General features: G+C 47.1%; 1 protein-coding gene across 2 annotated transcripts in view; it reads right to left on the reverse strand.

The window, feature by feature from the left end:
* The window catches only part of LOC139532353 (fibronectin type III domain-containing protein 3B-like), a 121,427-nt gene that overhangs the window by 91,839 nt on the left and 15,724 nt on the right, over positions 1-13,864 (reverse strand). The gene's annotated exons all lie outside the window — the stretch shown is intronic.

Raw genomic sequence — 13,864 nt, forward strand, 5'->3', positions numbered from 1 at the left:
TACTACATTACATACACACACTGACCTGGCCTACCTTAAAAGAGACAGAGAGAGAGAGAGAGAGCGAGAGAGCGAGATCAAGCAAGAAAGAGCGAGAGATGGAAGGAAGGAGAGAGAGAGAGAGCGTTAAATTCTACGGTACTACATAAATGACATAGAGTACACATACATACTGGTCTGGCCTACAGAGACAGAGATCAAAAGGCCTATGGCCTCAATGTTCATTGAAACAAACTGTACATCACAAACTGTCCCATGAGATCACATGGTCAGTTGGCACACACAGAACCAATTTAACTCCAGATACTGACTTCAGCACTACACTACAGCCCACCCCCCCCCCCCCCACACACACCACTCTCTGGAGGCAGGTGAGGTAGGTGTTGTAACTGGGGGCTGCTGAGTGATATCACTACTAAAGAGCTGCTGACTAATGACTATAGGAGCAATGCTGCTGTTCACACACACACACACACACACACACACACACACACACACACACACACACACACACACACACACACACACACACACAGACACACACAAACACAGAGACAAGCAGACACCCTAGGGCTGGCCTAAAAATCCTATCTCAATGTTTTCACATTTATGGGCAATTCACGATTTATATACAGTGGGGAGAACAAGTATTGGACACACTGCCGATTTTGCAGGTTTTCCTACTTACAAAGCATGTAGAGGTCTGTAATTTTTATCATAGGTACACTTCAACTGTGAGAGACGGAATCTAAAACAAAAATCCAGAAAATCACATGATTTTTAAGTAATTAATTTGCATTTTATTGCATGACATAAGTATTTGATACATCAGAAAAGCAGAACTTAATATTTGGTACAGAAACCTTTGTTTGCAATTACAGAGATCATACGTTTCCTGTAGTTCTTGACCAGGTTTGCACACACTGTAGCAGGGATTTTCGCCCACTCCTCCATACAGACCTTCTCCAGATCCTTCAGGCTTCGGGGCTGTCGCTGGGCAATACAGACTTTCAGCTCCCTCCAAAGATTTTCTATTGGGTTCAGGTCTGGAGACTGGCTAGGCCACTCCAGGACCTTGAGATGCTTCTTACGAAGCCACTCCTTAGTTGCCCTGGCTGTGTGTTTCGGGTCGTTGTCATGCTGGAAGACCCAGCCACGACCCATCTTCAATGCTCTTACTGAGGGAAGGAGGTTGTTGGCCAAGATGTCATGATACATGGCCCCATCCATCCTCCCCTCAATACGGTGCAGTCGTCCTGTCCCCTTTGCAGAAAAGCATCCCCAAAGAATGATGTTTCCACCTCCATGCTTCACGGTTGGGATGGTGTTCTTGGGGTTGTACTCATCCTTCTTCTTCCTCCAAACACGGCGAGTGGAGTTTAGACCAAAAAGCTCTATTTTTGTCTCATCAGACCACATGACCTTCTCCCATTCCTCCTCTGGATCATCCAGATGGTCGTTGGCAAACTTCAGACGGGCCTGGACATGCGCTGGCTTGAGCAGGGGGACCTTGCGTGCGCTGCAGGATTTTAATCCATGACGGCGTAGTGTGTTACTAATGGTTTTCTTTGAGACTGTGGTCCCAGCTCTCTTCAGGTCATTGACCAGGTCCTGCTGTGTAGTTCTGGGCTGATCCCTCACCTTCCTCATGATCATTGATGCCCCACGAGGTGAGATCTTGCATGGAGCCCCAGACCGAGGGTGATTGACCGTCATCTTGAACTTCTTCCATTTTCTAATAATTGCGCCAACAGTTGCCTTCTCACCAAGCTGCTTGCCTATTGTCCTGTAGCCCATCCCAGCCTTGTGCAGGTCTACAATTTTATCCCTGATGTCCTTACACAGCTCTCTGGTCTTGGCCATTGTGGAGAGGTTGGAGTCTGTTTGATTGAGTGTGTGGACAGGTGTCTTTTATACAGGAGTTCAAACAGGTGCAGTTAATACAGGTAATGAGTGGAGAACAGGAGGGCTCCTTAAAGAAAAACTAACAGGTCTGTGAGAGCCAGAATTCTTACTGGTTGGTAGGTGATCAAATATTTATGTTATGCAATAAAATGCAAATGAATTACTTAAAAATCATACAATGTGATTTTCTGGATTTTTGTTTTAGATTCCGTCTCTCACAGTTGAAGTGTACCTATGATAAAAATTACAGACCTCTACATGCTTTGTAAGTAGGAAAACCTGCAAAATCGTCAGTGTATCAAATACTTGTTCTCCCCACTGTATCTATTTTTTTTATGTTTTCTCTAAATAAGCTTTGCTGTACAATTAATGGTGAAATACACTGCATTTAAACAGTCAGCAATAATCAAATGAATTCAGGGCTTGTGAAATTATACCTAGGCTGTCACGGATTCCCCCGGTACTGCTGCTCATTCCGTGCACCAGTTCTGGAGGTCTATGTCACCGACCTTCTAGGCATCACTGAACTATCTCGTTACGCACACCTGATTCCAATTCCCCTGATTAGTAATTGTATATATGTGCCCTCTGTTCACCATTGTCTTGTGGGTTATTGTTCCCATGTCCGTTGGTCTTGTGAGTACCTGTGCTTTGTTGTTTTGGCTTTCGTGCTGCGTGTATTATGGGTCTCGTCCCGTGTAATCTTTAGAGGTTTAACCTCGCTCTTTTGTTTGGGTTACAACCCTGTGTTTTTGTATATGTGTTTGTTTTGGGCTTCGTCCTCGTGCCTTTTCATGGCATATTGTATTTTGGGTGGAGTATTAAAAACCCCTATTACATATTCCTGCACCTGTCTCCGATCCTTATACAACGTGACAGAATAACCGACCCTAAACGGAGACAGCAGAAATGGCCTGTCCGACGCTGTCGCAACTTCGGCAGCTGCAACTGGCCCTGCCCGACCCACACCACGTCCCTGTGGTCGTCCCCGAGGCCGGTGTCGTTCCGCTGCACCACGTCCCTGTGGTCGTCCCCGAGGCCGGTGTCGTTCCGATGCACCACGTCCCTGTGGTCGTCCCCGAGGCCGGTGTCGTTCCGATGCACCACGTCCCTGTGGTCGTCCCCGAGGCCGGTGTCGTTCCGCTGCACCACGTCCCTGTGGTCTTCCCCGAAGCCGGTGTCATCCGATGCACCACGTCCCTGTGGTTCGTCCCCGAGGCCGGTGTCGTTGCGATGCACCACGTCCCTGTGGTCGTCCCCGAGGCCGGTGTCGTTCCGATGCACCACGTCCCTGTGGTTCGTCCCCGAGGCCGGTGTCGTTCCGATGCACCACGTCCCTGTGGTTCGTCCCCGAGGCCGGTGTCGTTCCGATGCTGGTGCAGCGCGGCGGGAGCGTTCCACAACCATAAGGACCACTAATAATGTCATTATTTTATCAAAATAGTTTTATCTGCTTTTTTTGTTGCAATAATCACTGGCTTTCAAGTCTGTCTATGGAAATGCCCCCCTTCTATTACACATTTTTACAAGAACCATGCATGATGCACTGTCACTATTAACGACTAACTTCTTGTAACAGGCATTATAGAAAAGGAACCCAGGTCTCATCAACAATCTCTCAAGTACAAGCCCACGTGTTTGTTAGTAGCCAGCTAATCTTTATATTTCAAGTTTAGCCAACTTGGATGTATTTGCTAGCTAACAAGGTAGAAGTAACAGTTGAATTGTTATGAACACACTCTTCTGTCCATCTCCAACTGTTTGACCAGCATGCTAGCCGGTCCACTTTGTTCAGATGTTGAAATCAAGTGGCCTACCTTACTTCTCAGAATAAGAACGAGTTGCCAATTCCTTATATAATTGTGTTTAATGCGTATTGCACATTTATAAAACACAGACTAGACAACTAGTGTTTCTCTTTGGCTAAAACGCTGCTAGCGGAACCTGGTACTCCAATGCCGCGGGTGACAAACTGTGGATACATTTTCCAGAATCAGTGTTCATTGATACTCCCGTTTAGTAGCGTCTGCTCTTCACGCAGTTTGAGGAGTTGAGACATAACAAGGGTATCGGTAGAAAGTTAACTTCTCCTCTGGCACAGTAAAATAACTTCTCTGTGCGTTTCCGTGTCCATATGAGCGAGTTGAAACCACTTGTCAGAGAGGAAAAAGTCATCTCTCATCTTTGTTGTTGTGAGTGGCAAGGGGAGGGGCTTGCTGTGTGTAAACAAAGAGGAAGAGGCGAAGCGAGACGTTTCACTCTCGCCAAACTCTGTCCAAAATAAGCCCATTTCGTGTCTATGGGCATATTTTGGACCTAAGCTTATCGCCTGCCTTCACGACTTTGGAACAACGACTCCCATTGTCAGGGCGGAGACATGAGCATCTGGTCATTATATACAGATCTCTGGTGTAAATGGGAAGGCACACAGAAGGAGCGAAGGAGACATGCGGACATAAAAACTATTTGGAATATACGCAAAAACATACATTCAAATGAATTGAATATATCGCCCTGTCTTAACACACACACACACCTCACCACAGGAGAGAAAGAGGAACAGAGAGACACAAAGGGAGTGAGAGGAGGCGAGATGGAGGGAGAGATGGTGCACTGTCTGCAAAAGTAATGTGGGTGAATTAGACAGAGCTGATGACCCTATACTGACGCAGCGTTTCACACACACACACACACACACACACACACACACACACACACGGAAACACACACACACACACGGAAACACACACGGAAACACACACACATACGGAAACACACACACACATGGAAACACACACACATGGAAACCCACACACACACATGGAAACACACACACATGGAAACCCACACACACACATGGAAACCCACACACACACATGGAAACCCACACACACGGAAACACACACGCACATCATTCCTTCCCTAGTGTACTGTATAAGGGACGGTATTGATTTCCAGAGAGGATAAAAAGTCTGATTGAAAAATTCCACAGGAACACAATCATCCACTTGTCTGGAGTGTGTGTGTGTATATGTGTGTGTCTGCTGTTAGACAGAGAGTCCTGTGTAAGAGCGCCTCTCTAATATAACATTAAACACGAGACACTAAGGTGTCATACACCCACACTTCCCCACAGATAAAGAGAACATAGTCATTCAGAACCTGACCTCAGCATGCCACAGTCATGCCACACACACACACACACACACACACACACACACCACAGCTTGTCACTCCTGGCTTCTCATCCACCTAACAGACTGTCTGACCCACATCAAGTCTCCCCCACATGACAGAGAGGGAGTGAGAGAGAACTTTTGTGAGTGTAATGTTTACTGTTTAATTTGTATAGTTGAATTCACTTTTGTTTATTATCTATTTCACTTGTTTCCTATGCCATATGTTTCCCCTTGAATTGAGAGAGAGAGAGAGAGAGAGAGAGCGAGAGCGAGAGAGAGAGCGAGAGCGAGAGAGAGAGAGAGAGCGAGAGCGAGAGAGAGAGAGAGAGAGAGAGAGAGAGCGAGAGAGCGAGAGCGAGAGCGAGAGAGAGAAAGGGAAAGGAACAACTGCAGTGCTACGCGAGGTGAAAGAAGGAATGAAGGATTGTAAAAAGGGAGACATGAGCTCTACATGCAGGTATGCATACTGCTAGCTGTTTCCTCCGGCGTGCGTGTGCGTGTGCGTGTTTACAGTAGAGAGGGGAGCCAAATGCTAGCAGACGGGGTGAGATGACATCACTAGGGCCTGGAGTTTTTCCTAGACCATAACACTAGCAACTGAAACGTTCCTCTCCTCCCTCACACCATGTGACCTGCCCAGGGTAAACTCCAGGCTCCAGACATTATCAATGACAACAACACTTCAGCCAACTACAGATCAATAGCTAGAGAAACGCACAATCAATCAATCTATCAAATGTATTTATGAAGCAGAGTAAAGTTATTTTATCAGCAGATATCTCAAAGTGCTGTACGGAAACCCAGCCTAAAACCCCAAACAGCAAGCAATGCAGGTGTAGAAGCAGGGTGGCTAGGAAATCATCACTTAAACACAAAAGGTGACTTCAAACGTCTTGCAGCCTTTCCTTTCCTCCTCTAGAGGACAGTTGTCATGCGGGTTTTAGGGAAACAGCTTGAAAGAGTGTATTGTGCAGTGTAATGGTTACTACTACTCTACACATGGTGGGAAACTGTCCCATTCAACTGTTCTGCCCCTACAAAAGGTATTCAGACCAGGAGAACACACACACACACACACATAGGAGTACCTTTGTGAGAGTGGGTAGAGGAGATATGAGGAGGGGGAGGGGAGAGAGAACGGGGTAAGAACGTTAACTTTGAGGAGAACACACACTCAGAGACAGAGAGGCTCTTTATAGGCGACGGGACTCTCCCAGGATTCCCTGGCCTGCCAGCTTTCTGCCACATGTACAGTGTGTGCGTGCGTGCGTGCGTGTACATACTCGCTCAAAACAGAGTATGCTGTCTCTATACCTACAAGAAAGAGAGAGAGGCTGTGTGTGTGTGGGGGTATGTGCGTGCGTGTTCGTAGTTGTAGTTATTCTGCCCTGTAATTGCAGTAATGATATGTCATCCACAGAGAGGAACTCAGCACGGGTGGGTTGGAATGCCTCCACACACACGTTTAAACAGGTCTCTATGTACACTGTGAGAGCTGAGGCCTTGGGGGTAGGCTTTTTGAGAGAGCCTTGATACCTGAGGAAGGAAATAGGGCACGCACACACACACATTACAACTGTAGGAAGTAGTATAAACAGACAGTACTACATATCATAATATTTTCCTAATTGTTTACGGTATGGCGGTATTTGACAGTATTGATTTTGAATAATAGGGTGGCAACACATACATTCTAAGTGATTTCCATGGGTCTTTCTCCATTCTGATTGTTTAATCAAACTTCAACCCCAAAATAATTTCAACATTTTCAGCCATTTCTAATTTCCAGGTCATTTGAGGTCATTTCCACACTGCCATGTAGGGCTGCATGATACGGGACAGAAATTAGGAGGCAAAGTGGAAAACAGCATTGTGGTCATCAACATCTTGTCGCTACATTGACCATGCAGACTGAAGAGCGAACGGCAAGTGATCTCGCGGTCACAGTGTTGCCAACTATTTCTCAGTGAGAATCGCTATTGGCTCCTTGATTTGTCGCTAGATGACGTTTTTTGCCGTCGGCGTGACAACGTCACAGCACCAATTTGCCTTGCTGTGGCACAGCTGCGGTTCCCGACATAGCGTTTTCACCCCCTCCCTGTGTGCTTCTCTGCCTTGCTGTGACTTCTGTTACTCGGACAGCCTTTCCCACTCTAGTTTGCGACAGAACTTAGTGGGCGAAGTCACTAAATGTCATCAAAACTATAGAAACTATCGGTGGCAAAACTCCCAAAGGCAGCCTGAGGGGTCTGAAAACGAGCTAAATATAGCGACAAAGTCACTAAACTGGCAACACCGCGTGGTCGAGCAACAACAACTGCGCTCCTTGAGAGTGACAGGGGATGAGGCTTGGTGAGAGAGGGAGAGATAGGCTTGGGAGGTATCCAGATTGTCATACCGACCTTGTGCCATACCGGGATATTCAGTAATACCATCACTGAACACAAGGGGAGATATTTTCAAACCCCACTGAGACTTTGTAATCAATGCTAACAAGCACTGCGAACCTTTTGTACGGTCTATGTCCTAAACTATTTTCAGTACAGACATCCCAGCTCAAAAAGTTTTTCTCGTAATAAAAAATGCTACTCACACTTTGCTGTACCCAGATAACAAATATTAGACAGCAAGTCTCTTCATCCAGCAGGGGGATTCTCTGCTGCTACCTTCCAACGCTTTTAGCAGAAGCTAACCACTTAGCTAGATACTAAATTAGCAAACCAAATGCACAACTGCAGAGCATTTGGCACATTTTAGACAGTTAACTTAACAGTTAGAAGATGTCTAAATTTAGTTGTGAATTCCATACGGTGACTAGATCACCTGGTTCTCGCTGCACAACAGTGAGTGACTCACAAGGCTCTGGTCTCTGGTGGTTGTGTGCTTGTAAACAAACTCCACGTGACTGGGGACTACCGGTAAGCTTCATTAGGAAAAATGATGTGACAGGTGAAATGAAGAACTCCCATGTTCTTTATCTCCTAACATATTGCAGGTATTTACTTAAAAAGTAGCTACAAATATTCAAATGTATTTAAAAAAAGACGTCAAACTTTCAACAGTATTGAAAAACCATCCGTGGCTATTTCCAGCCCGGTATACATTATACTGTATATACGGTATACCGCCGATACCTAGGGAGAGAAACGACTCAAGTAGCAGAGTGAACTCTAAAAACAGACGTTACACAGGGCGCAGTGGTGTATCACATGTAACAAACCAAACATTGAAATACCGTTGCAGAGGGTAAAGTAAAAAACCCAAACCGGTCTGTACATCAATACCGGTATACAGTAAAATACGGTATTCCACCCAGCCCTAGACCAGACAGACTGTTACATGTTACTAGGTTGACGAAATCCAGCTAAATTTCGTCCAGCTGTCCATTAATTCACGGTACTCCATTCCGTTTATTTGTGTTTTATCTGTCGGCTCTGTGCTTTAACTCAGGATCTGTGTGTAGTTAATCCGACCCTCTCTGCCTAGCCGTCGCCATTTTTACCTGCTGCTGCTGTGTTAACTGACTAGCTGCTGTTATCTCACCTGTTGTTTTAGCTAGCTCTCCCAATCAAGACCTGCAATCACTTTATGCCTTATTGTATGTCTCCCTCAAATATCAATATGCCTTGCATACTGTTGTTCAGGCTAGTTATCATTGTTTTGGTTTGCAATGGACCCCGTAGTTCCACTCTCCGTACCTCCGATACCTCCTTTGTCCCACCCCCCACACATGCGGTGACCTCACCCATTGAGACCAGCATGTCCAGAGATACAACCTCTCTTATCATCACCCAGTGCCTGGGCTTGCCTCCGCTGTACCCACGCCCCACCATACCCCTGTCTGCACATTATGCCCAGAATCTATTCTACCACGCCCATAAATCTGCTCCTTTTATTCTTTGTCCCCAACGCTCTAGGCGACCAGTTTTGATAGCCTTTAGCCGCACCCTCATCCTACTACTCCTCTGTTCCTCGGGTGATGTGGAGGTAAACCCAGGCCCTGCATGTCCCCAGTCACCCTCATTTGTTGACTTCTGTGATCGAAAAAGCCTTGGCCTCATGCATGTCAACATCAGAAGCCTCCTCCCTAAGTTTGCCTTACTCACCGCTTTAGCACACTCTGCCAACCCTGATGTCCTTGCCGTGTCCGAATCCTGGCTTAGGAAGGCCACCAAAAATTCTGAGATTTCCATACCCAACTATAACACTTTCCGTCAAGATAGAACTGCCAAAGGGGGAGGAGTTGCAATCTACTGCAGAGATAGCCTGCAAAGTTCTGTCATACTTTCCAGGTCTATGCCCAAACAGTTCGAACTTCTAATTTTAAAAATTAATCTCTCCAGAAATAAGTCTCTCACTGTTGCCGCCTGCTACCGACCCCCCTCAGCTCCCAGCTGTGCCCTGGACACCATCTGTGAATTGATCGCTCCCCATCTAGCTTCAGAGTTTGTTCTGTTAGGTGACCTAAACTGGGATATGCTTAACACCCCGGCAGTCCTACAATCCAAGCTTGATGCCCTCAATCTCACACAAATCATCAAGGAACCCACCAGGTACAACCCTAAATCCGTAAACATGGGCACCCTAATAGACATTATCCTGACCAACCTGCCCTCCAAATACACCTCTGCTGTCTTCAATCAAGATCTCAGCGATCACTGCCTCATTGCCTGTATCCGCCACGGGTCCCTGGTCAAACGACCACCCCTCATCACTGTCAAACGCTCCCTAAAACACTTCTGCGAGCAGGCCTTTCTAATCGACCTGGCCCGGGTACCCTGGAAGGATATTGACCTCATCCCGTCAGTTGAGGATGCCTGGTCATTCTTTAAATGTTACTTCCTCACCATATTAGACAAGCATGCTCCGTTCAAAAAATGCAGAACCAAGAACAGATATAGCCCTTGGTTCACTCCAGACCTGACTGCCCTCGACCAGCACAAAAACATCCTGTGGCGAACTGCGACCCGCGATATGCAACTGTTCAGGGAAGTCAGGAACCAATACACGCAGTCAGTCAGGAAAGCAAAGGCCAGCTTTTTCAAGCAGAAATTTGCATCCTGTAGCTCTAACTCCAAAAAGTTCTGGGATACTGTAAAGTCCATGGAGAACAAGAGCACCTCCTCCCAGCTGCCCACTGCACTGAGGCTAGGTAACACGGTCACCACCGATAAATCCGTGATAATCGAAGACTTCAACAAGCATTTCTCAATGGCTGGCCATGCCTTCCTCCTGGCGACTCCAACCTTGGCCAACAGCCCCGCCCCCTCCGCTGCTACTCGCCCAAGCCTCCCCAGCTTCTCCTTTACCCAAATCCAGATAGCAGATGTTCTGAAAGAGCTGGAAAACCTGGACCCATACAAATCAGCTGGGCTTGACAATCTGGACCCCCTATTTCTGAAACTGTCCGCCGCCATTGTCGCACCCCCTATCACCAGCCTGTTCAACCTCTCCTTCGTATCATCTGAGATCCCCAAGGATTGGAAAGCTGCCGCGGTCATCCCCCTCTTCAAAGGGGGAGACACCCTGGACCCAAACTGTTACAGACCTATATCCATCCTGCCCTGCCTATCTAAGGTCTTCGAAAGCCAAGTCAACAAACAGATCACTGACCATCTCGAATCCCACCGTACCTTCTCCGCTGTGCAATCCGGTTTCCGAGCCGGTCATGGGTGCACCTCAGCCACGCTCAAGGTACTAAACGATATCATAACCGCCATCGATAAAAGACATTACTGTGCAGCCGTCTTCATCGACCTGGCCAAGGCTTTCGACTCTGTCAATCACCATATTCTTATCGGCAGACTCAGTAGCCTCGGTTTTTCTAATGACTGCCTTGCCTGGTTCACCAACTACTTTGCAGACAGAGTTCAGTGTGTCAAATCGGAGGGCATGTTGTCCGGTCCTCTGGCAGTCTCTATGGGGGTACCACAGGGTTCAATTCTCGGGCCGACTCTTTTCTCTGTATACATCAATGATGTTGCTCTTGCTGCGGGCGATTCCCTGATCCACCTCTACGCAGACGACACCATTCTATATACTTCCGGCCCTTCCTTGGACACTGTACTATCTAACCTCCAAACGAGCTTCAATGCCATACAACACTCCTTCCGTGGCCTCCAACTGCTCTTAAACGCTAGTAAAACCAAATGCATGCTTTTCAACCGTTCGCTGCCTGCACCCGCACGCCCGACTAGCATCACCACCCTGGACGGTTCCGACCTAGAATATGTGGACATCTATAAGTACCTAGGTGTCTGGCTAGACTGCAAACTCTCCTTCCAGACTCATATCAAACATCTCCAATCCAAAATCAAAGCAAGAATCGGCTTTCTATTCCGCAACAAAGCCTCCTTCACTCACGCCGCCAAACTTACCCTAGTAAAACTGACTATCCTACCGATCCTCGACTTCGGCGATGTCATCTACAAAATAGCTTCCAATACTCTACTCAGCAAACTGGATGCAGTTTATCACAGTGCCATTCGTTTTGTTACTAAAGCACCTTATACGACCCACCACTGCGACCTGTATGCCCTAGTCGGCTGGCCCTCGCTACATGTTCGTCGTCAGACCCACTGGCTCCAGGTCATCTACAAGGCTATGCTAGGTAAAGTGCCGCCTTATCTCAGTTCACTGGTCACGATGGCTACACCCACCCGCTACACGCGCTCCAGCAGGTGTATCTCACTGATCATCCCTAAAGCCAAAACCTCATTTGGACGCCTTTCCTTCCAGTTCTCTGCTGCCTGCGACTGGAACGAATTGCAAAAATCTCTGAAGTTGGAGACTTTTATCTCCCTCAACAACTTTAAAAATCTGCTATCCGAGCAGCTAACCGATCGCTGCAGCTGTACATAGTCCATCTGTAAACTACCCACCCAATTTACCTACCTCACCCCCCATACTGCTTTTATTTATTTACTTTTCTGCTCTTTTGCACACCAGTATCTCTTCTTGCACATGATCATCTGATGATTTATCACTCCAGTGTTAATCTGCTAAATTGTAATTATTCGATTTATTGCCTACCTCATGCCTTTTGCACACATTGTATATAGATTCTCTTTTTTTCTTTTTTTCTACCATGTTATTGACTTGTTTATTGTTTACTCCATGTGTAACTCTGTGTTGTCTGTTCACACTGCTATGCTTTATCTTGGCCAGGTCGCAGTTGCAAATGAGAACTTGTTCTCAACTAGCCTACCTGGTTAAATAAAGGTGAAATAAAAAATAAAAAAATAAATCTCCATAGAAGGCAGGAACCTAGGAAAAAACCTAGAGAGGAACCAGGCTCTCTCTCTCTCTCTCTCCTTCTCCCTGTGAACACCAGTCATTCTGTAGATGATTCAGTAGACAGGGTGAGTGTGTATGTGTGTGTGGTTCAGAGGGCGCTGACTTCAGACGTGTCAGTACCTGGCCCAGGAAACGACAGGATCAGCACTTCTCTCCTTTTCTTTCTATCATCTCTCCTATTTCCTTCACTCCTCTTTCCATCTCACCTATTTCCTTCACTCCTCTTTCCATCTCACCTTTTTCCTTCACTCCTCTTTCCATCTCTCCTATTCCCTTCACTCCTCTTTCCATCTCACCTTTTTCCTTCACTCCTATTTCCTTCTCTTTCATTATCTATTCTTTCTTTCTCTCCTCTCACTGTCTCTCCGACACCTCTCTCCCTCCCTCTCTTGTTAATCTCTCTGGGTTGTCTCTCTCCTATCTCCGACACCTCTCTCCCTCCCTCTCTTGTTAATCTCTCTGGGTTGTCTCTCTCCTATCTCCGACACCTCTCTCCCTCCCTCTCTTGTTAATCTCTCTGGGTTGTCTCTCTCCTATCTCCACTCCTCTCTCCCTCCCTCTCTTGTTAATCTCTCTGGGTTGTCTCTCTCCTATCTCCACTCCTCTCTCCCTCCCTCTCTTGTTAATCTCTCTGGGTTGTCTCTCTCCTATCTCCACTCCTCTCTCCCTCCCTCTCTTGTTAATCTCTCTGGGTTGTCTCTCTCCTATCTCCACTCCTCTCTCCCTCCCTCTCTTGTTAATCTCTCTGGGTTGTCTCTCTCCTATCTCCACTCCTCTCTCCCTCCCTCTCTTGTTAATCTCTCTGGGTTGTCTCTCTCCTATCTCCACTCCTCTCTCCCTCCCTCTCTTGTTAATCTCTCTGGGTTGTCTCTCTCCTATCTCCACTCCTCTCTCCTTCTCCTCTCTCTACTTTGACTCCTTCTCTGAAACAAACACAGAGCAAAGAGACAACTCTGACACTAGGCGTTTGATTGGCTGAAATAGGCCTCTGCTCTCTGATAGGCTGTGACAGAGTTAGAACGAGGAGGAAGAGAAGTGAAACAGCAGTGTATTCCCATGGCCAGACGGAGTTATATAACACTCACACCGCCAGACAAGGACAACTCCCTCACACACGGGAGAGACGAGGAGAGGAGAAGGGAGGAGAGTGACCTACTGGGTTTGGAACCATGTGTGCCACAACACTGTATTAGCCTAAGTCTAACCATTTTCATTACACACACACACATACTAGCATAAACATGCAGCAGTGTTAGCATTATATTATTAGTCCATAGGCTGAGCAGATGTGTGTCTTCCAGTGAGCACTCCCTCCCACCTCCTCCTCCTCCTGCTTCCTCTTGCAGCTGGCTGGCTGGGTGTGTGTGTCTGTGTGTGTGTGTGGGGCTGGTCCGTCAGGACCTCTGCTGTGGGTTTACTGCCTCCTGGCCCCCTGCCCAGCCACACACAGCTACTGCCACGTAGCTGCTAACGCTAAGGCCAGC

Source organism: Salvelinus alpinus, chromosome 10, assembly GCF_045679555.1.
Source record: "Salvelinus alpinus chromosome 10, SLU_Salpinus.1, whole genome shotgun sequence".
In the NCBI taxonomy this organism is placed as follows: domain Eukaryota; kingdom Metazoa; phylum Chordata; class Actinopteri; order Salmoniformes; family Salmonidae; genus Salvelinus; species Salvelinus alpinus.